The sequence below is a fragment of the Monodelphis domestica genome, chromosome 6, assembly GCF_027887165.1.
Source record: "Monodelphis domestica isolate mMonDom1 chromosome 6, mMonDom1.pri, whole genome shotgun sequence".
NCBI lineage: Eukaryota > Metazoa > Chordata > Mammalia > Didelphimorphia > Didelphidae > Monodelphis > Monodelphis domestica.
Genome location: NC_077232.1, coordinates 201,255,246 through 201,269,841, shown reverse-complemented (window position 1 = coordinate 201,269,841; position 14,596 = coordinate 201,255,246). Strand labels below are relative to the sequence as shown.

Here is a 14,596-nt window from a genome sequence, read left to right as displayed (position 1 = left end):
TTTCCAATTGATTGATCTCTGCTCTCCCTTGTTTGTTAATATAAGCATTCAGGGATATGAATTTACCTCTGATTACCGCTTTGGCTGCATCCCAAAAGGTTTGGAAGGATGTTTCGCCATTGTCATTTTCCTCGATGAAATTATTAATTGTTTCTATGATTTCTTCTTTAACTAAACGGTTTTGGAGTATCATATTGTTTAATTTCCAATTGGTTTTAGATTTGGTTTTCCATGTACCATTACTAATCATTATTTTTATTGCCTTGTGATCTGAGAAGGCTGCATTCATTATTTCTGCTTTTCTGCATTTGTGTGCTATGTTTCTGTGACCTAATGTATGGTCAATTTTTGTGAATGTGCCATGTGGTGCTGAGAAGAAGGTGTATTCCTTTTTATCCCTATTTATTTTTCTCCATATGTCTATTAATTCTAATTTTTCTAAGATTTCATTCACTTCTTTTACCTCTTTCTTATTTATTTTTTGATTTGATTTATCTAAATTTGATAATGGTTGGTTTAAGTCTCCCACTAGTATGGTTTTATTGTCTATTTCTTCCTTCAATTCTCCTAGTTTCTCCATTAGAAATTTGGGTGCTATATTATTTGGTGCATACATATTGATTAATGATATTTCCTCATTGTCTATAGTCCCTTTTAACAAAATATAATTACCTTCCCTATCCCTTTTGATCAGGTCTATTTTTGCATTGGCTTTATCAGATATCATGATTACCACTCCTGCCTTCTTTCTATCAGTTGAGGCCCAGAAGGTCTTACTCCATCCTTTAATTCTGACCTTGTGGGTGTCAACCCGCCTCATGTGTGTTTCTTGAAGACAACATATGGTAGGGTTTTGGATTCTAATCCATTCTGCTATTCGTCTACGTTTTATGGGTGAGTTCATCCCATTCACGTTCAAAGTTATGATTGTCATTTGTGGACTCCCTGGCATTTTGATTGCCTTCCCTAATTCTAACCTTTTCTTCTTCGGCTCTACCTTTTAGTCCAGTGATTTACTTTGAAACAGTCCCCCTTGTCCCCTCCCTTGATGTTTCCCTTTTTAGTCCCTCCCTTTTTGTTCCCTCCCCCTCCCCCCTCTCTTACCCTCCCTTTTTGTTCTCCCTCTCCCCCTCCCCCCCTTGGTTTTCCCTTCTCCTTACCCTTGTTGGGTAAGATAGAATTCAAGATCCCAATGGATCTGGAGGTTTTTCCCTCTCAGAGCTGATTTCCCTGAGATTGAGGTTTAAGTAACCCCCCCCCCCTCTTCCTCTCCTTCTTATAGGAGTTTTCTTCCCCTCCCCTTCCCATGTGAATGTTTGTGTGAGAATGATTATTCTATTTGGTCTTTCTTTACCCCCTATTTATACATTACATTTTCCCCACATGTTAGTATACATAGGTTGATATAAATGTAGTCCTTATAGAAGAGAGTTTGAGTAAAAGAAGAAGATAACATTTTCCCCTTTCCTTAATATTTACCTTTTCAGGTATTCCTTGCTCTTTGATTTTCGGTATCAAACTTTCCACAGAGCTCTGGTCTTTTCTTTGCAAAAAGTTGGAAGTCTTCTATTTTGTTGAATGCCCATACTTTCCCTTGGAAGTATATAGTCAGTTTTGCTGGGTAGCTGATTCTTGGTTGGAGACCCAGCTCTCTTGCCTTTCTGAAGATCATGTTCCATGCCTTACGATCATTCAGAGTAGAACTTGCAAGGTCTTGGGTGACCCTGATTGGCATTCCTTTATATCTAAATTGTCTTTTTCTGGCTTCCTGTAGGATTTTTTCTTTTGTTTGATAGCTTTGGAATTTGGCAATTACATTCCTGGGAGTTGTCTTTTGGGGGTTTAGTGTAGAAGGTGTTCTGTGAGCTCTGTCAGTGGCTGTATTGCCCCCTTGTTCTAGAATCTCTGGGCAATTTTCTTTGATTATATCTTGTATCACCATGTCCAGTTTGGTGTTTATTTCTGGCTTATCTGGGAGTCCAATTATTCTTAAATTATCCCTTCTCCCCCTATTTTCCAGATCTATCACCTTGTCGGTGAGATATTTTATGTTCTCTTCTAATTTCTTGGTATTTTGGCTTTGCTTTATTGATTCTTGCTCTTTTACACGATCGTTGTCTTCCAGCTGCCTGATTCTGGCCTTTAAAGCCTGGTTTTCTTTTACAGTTTGGTCAAACTGGTTTTGTAGATGCGTGAATTTCTTTTGCATTATTTCCAACTTTTCCTCCCAGAAGGCTTCCATCTTTTTGGTCATTTCTGATTCAAATTCTTCATAGGTTTGTGGAGAGTTTCCATTTCCTTTGGAAGGTTTTGGAGCATTTTCTTTTATATTATCTTCTGTCTGCTCTGTATTTTGTATTTTGGCTCCATAGAATGTGTCCAAAGTCGCCCCTTTCTTCTTATTTTTCTTGGTATTTTGGGGCTTCTGTGGTTCTGTGGAGTTTGTCATCTCTGAATGTGGAGGATTAGTTTTTCTTGTCTCTTTCTGGTGTTCAGAGGCAGTCCTGGGCAGATAGTTCTATGGGCTTTCCCTGGGTTAAACTGAATATGCCTCACTGGAACTGGAATGGAAGGGTCTGACCACGAGGCCACACTCTCCCCCCGGCTCGCTTTCCGGAAGTTGCCTTCAGAATCGCTGGCTGTGAGGCTGTTTCGCAGGCCTGCGGGGGGATGGGCTGCCGCTTCCCCAAGCTCCGAGAGCACAGACTTTCACTGAGACTTGGATAGCAGGATCCAGCCCGTGAGGCTGTCTTGCCCGCCCTGAGGGTTGCTGTTGTTTTGACCAGCTCTTTGCAGCGGAGGCCCCAGGCAGTAACTTTCACCCGGACCGACCGGCTCTTTGACCGACCCGGCTCTTTGCAGCGGAAGCCCCAGGCAGTAACTTTCACCCGGACTGGGACTTGGGTAGAAGACCCTGAGGGTTGTTGTTCCTCAGACCCTGCTCTCTGAGCCCGGCGCGGCTGCGGCTTCCGGGAGCCTTGGACTCTGCGCTCCTACCCCTGAGGTCCGAGTGATCTCGGGTTCTGGCTTTTAAGGGGAGCCGTACCTTTTGAACCGGGTCCAGGTCCAGGAGGAGGGTTCCCAGGGTCTGTGCTGTTGATCGTTTTGAATTTCGGCGCCTTAGGAGCTTATCGTTTGAGATTGGTCGGGAAGGGTTTTCCGGAGATCTGAGCTTTAGCTTTCTCTAAGCCGCCATCTTAACCGGAAGTCCGGGATGTAAAATTCTAATAAGTTAAATGACTATATGATGCCATCAACATGGGAATTCCCTTTGGTGAAGCGGACTTGCATTTATGCCTACTCCTTCTATAGGTTTCTCTTCTTTGGTTTCCAACTAAATCACCACAGGATGTATACAGAGCTTTCTTATTTTGCATATAGTGACTTGGAATCAAAGGGATAAGAAGGAGATGAAAGTTTCATTGATTAAATAAATCCCAGGTTATGGAATAGGGGAAGAGAATTCCCAAATACAGAAAAACATTTATTATTGACAAACAGAAAGGAGTCAGAGTCCTACCTTGGACAACTGTCTGATATTCACACTCTTCTTTACCACCAAATCAAAACAAATTACTTTCATCCTTAGGGAGGTAGAAAACAGGGATTATGTGTTGACCAGAGCATTGGTCCCAGCCCAAGGGAGATGGGGAAAGAAGGTTAGAGGAAGACTGAGAGATCAGGTGTGGGGACCATTGTGGATAGAAAGAAGTTTTTTGCTCTTGAAGACCTATAGTGATGGTGATAGTTGGTAATGCAATAGATAAAGCACTGGTCAAGAAAGACCAGAGTTTAAATCTGCCTTCAGGTTTGAATAGTTAACTGACTAGCATTGTGACCCTGGACAAGGCACAAACTGCTTCAGTTTTCTCAATTGTGAAATGGGGATAATAATAGCACATATCTCACAGAGTTATTGTGAGGATCTAATGAGAAATCTTAAAGTACTTAGCAGAGTGACTGGCACATAGAAGGAACTTAATAAATGCTTTCCCCCTTCCCCACTCCCATCCAATTTCCAATTTTGTACAACTTTAATTGTTAAAGCTTTTCCTTTTTCTTCATATTGAATCAAAATCTGGCTCTTAAAAAAATTTCCACCCATTGCTTCTAGCTCTAGTCTCTGGGGAACAAGTAGAACAAATCTGGTCTCTTTCACATGACAGGCTTTCATATACCTGCAGACAGCTATCATCTCTCCCTTAAATCTTCTCTCTTCCAGGGTAAAAATTCCCATTCTTTCAAATGATCCTCATGTGACATGGTTTCTGTGCTCTTTTCATTCTGGTCACTCTCCCCCTCAGCTTTTCAATGTCCTTTCTTCAGTGAGATGCCCAGAATTGAGCACAATACTCCAGATGTGATAGGACCTGGGCAGAGTAGAACAAAAGGATTATCCCTTTCATACTGAACCTTATGCTTTGATATGAATACAGCCTAAGATCCCATTAGGTTTTGGGTGTTGTTTTTATTTTTGGCTGCTATGTCACACTATTTCTTTGGGTTGAGCTAGTAGTCAATTAAGCCTCCTAACTATTTTTTTACAATAATTGTTGTCTAGTTCTCCATATTCCCCATCCTATACTTATCCAATAAATTTTTTAATCCATGTTAGATCTCACACTTGTCTCTATTAAATTTCATATTTTTAGATTTAGTATCATATTGTTGTTGAGTCTGTCATCCATCATGTTAGCAATTTTTCCTATCTTCCTTCTATGTACAAATTTTATAAGCATGCCACCTATTCTTTCATCCAAAATACTGAACTGAAAATGTTAAACAAGAAGGATGGAGTCCAGAGCAGATTCCTAGGGTACTCTACTGGAGACTTCCCTTCAAACTGACATTTAATCAATAAGTCACTACTCTTTGGGAAATGTCATTTAATCAGAAGTGTACCTAATCACATTATTATCATTCACCCCACATCTCTTCAAATTGTCCAAAGTACATCCTTCTAGATTTTGTCAGACCCCTAAATCCATCTGAATGTACGATGTCTGGCTACTAGGAAGAGTCTCCCTCTAGCCTAGCACATAACTTATTGTGGCAAGACAAGATCACTAAGAATGAGGTCCCAGCCCATTCTTAACCAGCATGTCAACTTAAATGTCATGGTCCTTTAAACCCAATTCCACAGGGCACACATAAAGAACAGATGATAGCCAATTTCTCCAAGAAGCAATCATTGGGTATACAGAAATAATTGTGAAAAAAAGGTGGGCAAAGAGATAAAGATAATATCTCTACTCATTTCCCATGCACTGTGTGCAGTACACTTTCCCAAGGTGTAGCAGAGGGGTAGGTGCTGGGGCAAGGGGAGGGGAAAGACTAATTTGATCTGTAGTTCCTGGCAGTGGGGGTGACTTTGGGGTAGATTGAGATGGATAACAAAGTCTCAGAAGTCTCATACTATCCCCAGATAAAAAATACAAAGATCACAACCCCATTTGTTATGTTATAGGGGGAAGAAAAAAGACTGTATAGTGGCTGGCTTCTAGAATCTTCTGGTTGGTATAGTTCCAGAGAATATAGCTTTCTTTTATGCTGGGTGTGTGAATATGCAAGTAACTTATATATACATATGCAAAGCCATGACTATGTTAACTAGCCATGGCTTTGAATATATCCATATATATATGGATATATGCAAAGACCTTTCTCTATTATCTCCCCCATCTCCATGGAGATTTCATCCTTAATAGTTGTGCTTTATAAAAAATTGTTTGGTAAAATGATTAAGTCTATATTCACATTTTCAACAGCTCTCTTCCCCTTCCTCATCCCCCCCTTAATGATGTCAGCAGGTTTATAGCATTTAGCTAGTGAGAATAAGAGGAAGAACTTTGACAGCAAATATTGTATGACTCATCAGACAATCAAAGAAAACGAGCAGACTGCTAGTTCAGTGTGGTGTCATTATAGATAATTTAAAGCAAAGTGCATGTTGATGCAGGGATGACGATGGGTAGATGCTTAAAAAAATAAATCCACAGCCTTAATACTGACTAAACCTAACTGTTTTGTATGAAAAATAAAAGTCAGTTCTGAAGGAAAAAAAGTTTTAAGTTGAAGAGCAGAAGCTGTTTACTCATTACAAACCAGGGTAATATCTGTATGTGTTTTTTAATGAGCTTTTCACTCTCAAGTCTAATGGACTGGATGGACTGTCCAATGATAATTAAATCTGCTTCCACCTTCTTCACTGATGAAGTCAACAAATCTCTCTAGTCACGAAGCAAGGACACATTTGGCCCTTATAGCTCTAGGGATCAGGACATTATCTTTATAAGGAGATCATCACCCAAATTTGAGACTGAAAATCTCATCTAACATTTCCTTTCTGAAAATGAGCATTAGGTAGGGTCAAGGTTTATTCTAATCAAGTTTTCTTTCTTTCTTCCTTCCTTTCTTTCTTTTTTTTTGTTTTACTCTCTAGCCTTAACAATGAATGCTCCTATGAGCCAGTAAACACACTTTATTTGATCTCATTTAAAATACAATTGAGGTAAAATGCTGTTTTAACAAACTCCATGGATCACCCCAACAGTTTTGTTTTAATGAAATTTCATTCTAATGAAGGCAATGCTAGAAATCACATTTCTAGTCTGCAGGACCTGAAGATGAGACATAACCCAGCATCTCAGCAGGGAATTAAAGTGAAAAGAAGTGCTCTGAATCTCAAAGTGGGAAATTGGGAGGCAAAGACAGGGCACACACTTCCAAATGTACTTTTTTCCCTCCCACTAGCTGCTTTTTGTATGTTGCAACTTAGTCCCTGGTTTGGCTTCTCAGGGAGTTTAGACAAAATGATTTGGTGTCTGAAATGGGTGACAGGTAGTAGAAGTGAGAAAGCCCAAAAGACAAAACTTTTCCCATTCCATAATCTTGTCTGGGGCTAATCCCAGGGGGCTGGGAAATCATACAATTTGTAAGGAAGCCATAGGGCCACTGTTCTCTTTGAACTCTCAAGGAGAGGAAGAAATGATCATGGAGGGGATTTTAGAGAACATTTAATCCAAACCCTTCATATTAACTCTGAGGAAACCAGTTATTTGCCAATATCATCTAGGAAGAAAGCTACAAGGCCAAGTTCTCTGGTTTCTAATCTCTCTTCTCTGCATCACACTACTTCTTTGGGTTGAGGCCAAACAGAAAGTTTGATTCCAGAACAGCCAGAGCTAAAAGGGATTTTGGAGAGCAGGTAGCTTAATCTCTAATTGGGGAAATGGAGGTTCACAGAGAGGAAATGACTTGTTCAATGTCATATTGCTACTATCATCTAGCCAGAAGCGCTTTACAAATAAATTGCCTTCTGGAGCAAATAAAAATGATTCTGCTTCTTGGCTATACTACGAATCCTGAGGACTTCCTTAGTCATGTCCACCTAAGTACATCCTTATTATTGATTTTGAACAGATTTAGCCATTTTTCATTTTGATTGCTCCCCCTCCTTTTTAGGATTCAATGCTAGATAAATATATATATATATATATCTATATATATATAGATACATCTATATATATATTTCTCTGCTGGAGTGACTTCCATCATGATGATTGAAGACTTCCCAGTTTAGGGAGTGGGTTTAGAAGTTTAGATTGGAAGGTCAGGGGCAGAAGTGGTTTGGGAATTGTATGTGCAACTGGGAAGGTGGATTTTCCTGCAAAGAAATTCACATTTGAATTTCAGAGTCACAGTTCTAGAGGTAGCAATTAATGTCTGAAGAAGAAAGGTCAAAATTTGGAAGTACATCAAAATCATAGGATCCTAAATTCTGAGCTGGAAGGGATTCAGTAAGCATCTAGTCCAATTTCTTCATTTTAGAGGTGAGGAAACAGAGTCAATGAAGTTAAATGACTTGTGTAAAGTCACACAGGCAGTAAGCAACAGAAGTGGCATTTGAACTCAGGCCCTCTGATTCTAGGATTAGTGTTATTTCCATTGTACCAGTAGCAAAATTTCTACTTGAATTGAGGCATTCTGACTAAAAATTCATTGTCCTTTCCTTCTGAATGATGAGGTCTTGAGATTTCTTAAGATAGTTTTCTTGCCAGGACCAACAAATAAGAATTTAGAAACCAAAAGTGTTTTCTTAAATAGTTACACGCTTGGATTCTCTAGGTACAAGTGTGCTTTTATGCCTGGCTGTGGTGCCATCAACTCCACTCTATACCTTCCTCTGAACTCCCTTTCGCTAGAGAGCTGCCAGAGTTACTCCCCTTCATTATTCTCCATGGAAACAACGAAGACTGTGCTATGGACAAAATCAATTCAATTCAATTCAGGAGGCATTTATTAAATGGTCACTGTGGCCAGGCTCTGGGTTCTCTCTCTGGTCTCCTTTTTCTATCCCTTTGCAAAACAAATGATGTATGATAATTTAAAATGTTTCTCCTCCAAAAGGAGATTTACATTTTGACAGAAGATCGAGTTGTTGCTTTTAACCATTACCTTACCTTTACTTGGTATAAATTCTAAGACAGAAGAGTGGCAAGATCTAAGCAATTGGGATGAAGTTACTAGTCTGTGGTCAAATAGCTGGTAAGTGTCCAAGGCCATATTTGCACCCAGGTCCTCTGGACTCGAGGCCTGGTGCTCTATTACTGTACTACTAGCTGAAACCAGAAGACAAAGTTTTCATCCAAAGGAATGAACAAGTATGTAATTATAGAGTTTGGGCATCAGAGAGCTGTTGGGAGAGATGGTTTTTGTTTGTTTTGTTTTGGGTAAAGGTAACCAGAAATGTCACTATATCAACTACTGACTTCTTGGTCCAACCCAAACTATTAGGTACATCGTTTGGAGTTAGAAAGGACGAGTCTAATTGAGACAGTGATGTGTCTTTTCTCCTTCCTTGATTATTTCACACACACACACACACACACACACACACACACACACACACACACACAAATTTATTAGGCTCTTTTACAGATTCTAGTTAGGCTCTTCTCCAGAAAGGTATATTCCAGAAAAGTAGATCAGACTGGAGGAGAAACACAACCAATTGGGATGATCAGCTGTCTCCTTACATTTCACATGCCTGGAGTAATGTGGTGAGCAACACACACACATATGCATATGTGTTAAAAAAGATCTGCTTCATATCAAGATCCAGAGCAAATTGAAACTCAAAACTACTTCCATTTAAAGGTAGTAATTTGCTATGCATCATTATCATAGTTTAGGAAGGGTTTCCAGGAGTTTCAAAAATGCCTATTTCACCAAGGTGTTAGGTTCAACTTAGAGCTGACCTAGCCCTTTTACTCAAGATGATATCATGGAAAGAGCTCTGGACCAGTCTGCTCTGTCACTAACTATCTGTCCTATCTCCCAAAAGGTGTTAACTGTAAAAGGAAGAGATTATTTCTAGGATAATTCTGATTCTGCTCCAGGGAGAACAACAGTAGGTTGCAGATTACAAAATGGCACCCTAGTGTCTCAAAAGTCAATTGTGGTATTGATTGAACATCTGCTATGGGAGAGAACACCATACTGGAGATTTGTGGAGTTACAAACAAAGCGATTTAATGCTCATCAGTGATAAGCAAATTTGAACATTGCGCTTGTGTTGACACTTCTGTTAACTTGATGGTCTGTTTAACTGACACCCATTGTCTTTATTAGGGATTGGTAGTGTAGCAAAATGACTTCTTTGAATCTCTAATAGTGATATATCATGCTTCAGTTTACTTGGTTATCCTCAAGGCTATTTTCCTATTTTTAATGTCCTTTCTGCTACATTGGGAGAATCTTCGGAAGATTTTTTAAATAAATCTTTAAGTCAAGAACTGAAGGGACTATTTACCTCCCTGCCCACAGATATTTCTTTTCACTTACAAAGAGTTGGTCTTACACATTGGCCAAATAGTAGTCTAGATAGTGTGATTGGGGCAGGGGAGGGGGGTGTTTCAGTCATGTTCTCTTAATTAAAATATATCTCCCCAACTATTTACTGAATCATGAAATTCCTTTTATTAAGGACAAAACAGAAACCCAAAGTGGTTTTTGATAAGGTTGGAACAAGGGGAATGAGTGGGTGCAGGAGTCAGGGAGGAGGCACTGGAGTGGAATAAGGGTGAAGAAAGCATTATAGGCATGTTCGATCTGCTTTTGATAAAGTGTTTGTTCATGAGTGTTTACATGTCCAGATGGATAAAGTGGTTGTGAGACCTGGTGTGTGTGAATGTGTGTGTTTATATCTTTCTCATTCATGTTAGTTGAGTTGTTGCCCTTTTCACATTTTAAATAATTTTGAGATTCCTCTAGTAAAGTCAATGTATGTCCTAGTTGCCAATAGTTCCATTGAATATACATTAAGAGTTCAGAGCAGACCCAAGTAAAAAAAGATTGTAAGAATTAAAATTATGCCACTGGCTATAGATTGATAATTTTACTAAATCAAAAGTAGCGGGAGGAAGAAGAGGGAAAAGTAGGAGAGAGAGCTGAAGAGTACTTTCCTAATTGCTGCCTTAGCTAATTATCCTGAGGACAACATAATGGCTAATGGCCACGCTCACCAAGAAGTCCACCAGCATCATCAACACCCAAGCCAAGAGAGCATTTCCTCCTTGCATCTTTCTTATAAAATTCTTTCTTCGCCCAGTAACTCTCACCCATCTTATCTTAGAAACCAACTGTGGCTTTCCATTTTGTCTGTTCCATCCAGGGGTGCACTCCAGGGAAGATCATCCTGCCCTCCTGGTCTTGCAATATTCTTGACTCCAATGCTCTATTTTCTGGCTGTTGTTCTACCCTCCTGGCTAAATTTGTTCATTGATTTCCCTTATATAGTCCTTGCTTTGAGGCTCATTCCCAGAAACGCATACCAGGTATGCATAGTGAAAAGAGGGGAAGAGAAATTTCCTTTGGCACAAGATATAATCAGAAAGAGGGTTACAGTTGGTGGGGAGGTAGCAGGGAGAGACCTTGGAGGCAGTTACCCTCTATAAGACAAATGAAAAGCATAGAGAAAGCCAAGGGTATGAAAACTTTCCAACTATGGTAAAGATATTCCTGTGGATTTATGTTGCTTCTTTGTATCCAGGTAGCCACATCATATATCTTTTCCATGACAAAATGGAGTGGGTGGGAAACCTACTACATCTTGAATCTGAAACCCCAGATTCAAATCCTGTCTCTTTTTACTTGTATGACTATGAGTAAATTAATTTCACCAAACTGCACTTCCTTCTTAGGTCAAATGGCAATTATATTCCTTTGCATCACCTATCTTATAGTATCGATTGAAGAACATGTTTTGAGATTTTAAAGGGGTATAAATTAAAAGTATGAACTGTTGCTGTCTCTCTTCCTGTCTCTGCCTATCTCACTTGTTGTCCCTACTTCCCCTTTATGTTTCTATCCCAAGGATGAAGAAGGCACAGAGAAGGACCCATAGAGAAGACACACTGCATTTCTCCCCTGACCTATGGCAGTTTTGAATTAATTCAATATACATTTATTAAGTGTTCACTATTTATAACCACAGCCTTCACATTGCTATTTATGCTCCGCTTCTTTGCTTCCTCCTTTGATAAAGAGACTACCATTCTCCCTGCTATGGTCAACATCTCCATTTGCTCTTACTCCCCTCTATCACTTATAGCATCTTATCCCCTTGGTCTTTACATCTCTCAATTCATTTCTCTTTGTCAGATCTACAACTAGACATTTTTGCTCCTGGGGAAAACATTTAAACTGGGGCTGGTGACGGTGGTGGAGAGGCCATATGCCCATGGCTGGTTAGGCTCTCTAACCTTCCCATCACCCTCTGCTCCGCATATGTACAGTAGTCATTTAGCACTTTCTATTTTATCTAATTATTTTGAATAACTAGGTGCTAAAGTCTTTTGTTTTTGTAGACATGGCTTCTGGAGAGGCCCAATTACTGAGCAGTAAGAGTATAGGGTATCTTCCAGCAAACAGAGAAATGCTTTTGAAGAAGGAGTGGTAAGAGGGCCTGAAGCAGACTCCTGATAACTCTCAAAATATCATGTTAGAGTTGAAGAGGTCCATGGAGACCACCTTGTCCAACTGTTTATTTTGTGAAGAAGGAAAGGGAAAGGCAGAGTTAATGAATGACAGTGCAGATGCTAGAACCCAGGTGTCCTGACCCTTAGTTCAAAGCTTTTTCATTCAGGTTGTTGAAATTTAGTCTTTCTCAGTGCCATCAATATACTTTCTAGACTCCAGATGGGCAGCTGGGGGACCCTTCATTTCTTTCAGGCATTCTTTATAGCAAACTTTCTCACTTTATTGGCTCTCATAAGAATGAAAGTTTACAAAGTCTGGAAGGGTAAATCTTGGAGGGAAAGAAAATAATCTAGTCTACAAGAGTTATAACTATTACATGTAAGGAATGGCTCCCTGGCAGTGGCCGAAGTTATGTGTGCCATTTTGGCCTTGTCCTTTTCCTACAGCAGTGGTTCTCAACTTTTCTAATGCCTTGACCCCACAATACAGTTCCCCATGTTGCAGTGACCCCAAACCAAAAAATTATTTTGGTGGCTACTTCAAAACTGTCATTTTGCTACAGTTTCTATTCAGAATGTGAATACCTGATATCCATTATGTATTCTCATTGCTACAACCTGAAAGGTTGAGAACCACTGTCCTAAAGGATACCCACTCTCTGTGGTCACTTTCTTAGGTAGGGAAAAACTCCCCTGTCTGCCACTGGTTTCTAGGTTCCCTTTTACCCTAAGGCAGAAAAACTAAAGAGAATGGTTGCTCCAGAGTCAGAGCATCTCAGTTCAAATCCCACTTCTGTGTGACCTTGGTCAAGGTACACAATCTCAGAAATTCCATAATTATTATATTTAAAATGAATAGACTGGACTATATGGCTTTGCTCCTCTCAGCTCTCTCTATATCTATGTTTCTGTGACTCACAGAGGTTGACCCTAAAGGGCTCCGCTTTGGACAAATACTAAAGGGTTCAGTTTACCAGGTCAGTGTTAAGTCTCTGTCTCTATCCTTAGGTCAAGCCTGGGTCTCACCAGCCATGACTCCAAATATATTTCACCTCTTCCCCAAGATACCAAATAAGACAGAGCCAAAACTTGCATACCCCAGTGGACCAAAGCTGATCTAGTTTATCCTGTTACTAACAATACTCTGCTATGACTTCATCCCACAATGAGTTCTGCCCTAACCACACTTTCTTCAATAGAGGATTACAAGTATCATTTAGTGATCCTTTTACATTTTCATCCTGGGAACATTTCTTCCCTGGAGGCAAATTTCCATTCATCTAACCCTAGGTCCAGCTTTTTATCCATTGACTCTTTCTCCGCTGTCTACTAGCATATTAATTCTCCTCTCCTCAAATACTTCCACTGGACCTTGTTATCTCTTTAACGTACTGACAAATCTTCTCCCTTTTACAGTCATAACCCAAAATTTCATCTACCTGCTACAGATGGTTGTTTCCATTTTTCTCATCTCTTCCTTCTTAAATTCTTGTCCTCTGACTTATGTCACCATCAATTGACTGAAATTCCTCTCCTTAAGGATCACTTCAATGATTATTCTCTCTATCTTCCTCCTATTTGATTTCTCTGTAGCTTTTGAAAGCTTTGGCCACCTTCTCCTGATCATCCTCTTTTCTTTTCTTTTTATTTTTTAAAACCCTTCTCATCAGTCTTAGAATCAATACTGGGTATTGGTTCCAAGGCATAAGAGCAACACAGGCTAGGTTATGGGGGTTAAGTGATTTTTCCAGGGTCCTATAGCTAGGAACTGTCTGTGACCAAATTTAAACCCTGAATCTCCCATCTCTAGGTTTGGTTCTTAATCCAATGATTCTTTCTAGCTTTAAATACTATGATCCTGTATGTAGTTATAGATCTAAATATATTACCTCCTATAACTTTCCCATCATACTATTATTATTATTATTATTTATCTTTCATTAAAGATATTGTTTCAGAATGAGTGGGTGTCCTTTGATTGGGGAATGGCTCAACAAATTGTGGTATCCATTGGCAATGGAATACCATTACACTAAAAGGAATAAGAACCTGGAGCAATTCCATGAAAACTGGAAAGACCTCCAGGAATTGATGCAGAGCAAAAGAAGCAGAACCTGAAGAACATTGTACAGAGAGACAGATACACTGTGGTACAATTGAATGCAATGGACTTCTCCTCTACAGCAATGTAATAATTCAGGACAATTCCGAGGGACCTATGAGAAGGAATGCTATCTACATTCAGAGGAAGAACTGTGGGAGCAGAAACACTGAAGAAAAGCGTATGATTGATCACATGGTTCGATGGGGATATGATTGGGGATGTAGATTCTAAAAGATCACTCTATTGCAAATATTAATAATATGGAAATAGGTTGTGAACAATGATACATGTAAAACCCTGTGGAATTGCTCATTGGCTCCAGGAGGGTGGAGGGAGAAGAGAAGGGGGAGGGAAAGAACATGAATCATGTAGCTATGGAAGAATATTTTAAATTAATTAATTAAATTAAAAAATGAAAAGTGAAAAAATGAAGATATTTCAGTATTGTATATTCAGATATTATTGCTTACTTATTTATAATTGATATCCTCTCTACTAGACTAAAATCTAA

At 39.4% G+C, this 14,596-nt stretch overlaps 1 long non-coding RNA gene across 1 annotated transcript in view; it reads right to left on the bottom strand.

Moving 5' to 3' along the window:
• The window catches only part of LOC103099888 (uncharacterized), a 363,322-nt gene that overhangs the window by 54,520 nt on the left and 294,206 nt on the right, over positions 1–14,596 (bottom strand). Inside the window, exons 6-7 of the long non-coding RNA XR_001622894.2 lie at positions 4,179–4,370; positions 3,521–3,584 (exon numbers count right to left, since the gene is read on the bottom strand). This is a non-coding gene — a long non-coding RNA (uncharacterized LOC103099888). The remainder of the gene's footprint in view (positions 1–3,520; positions 3,585–4,178; positions 4,371–14,596) is intronic.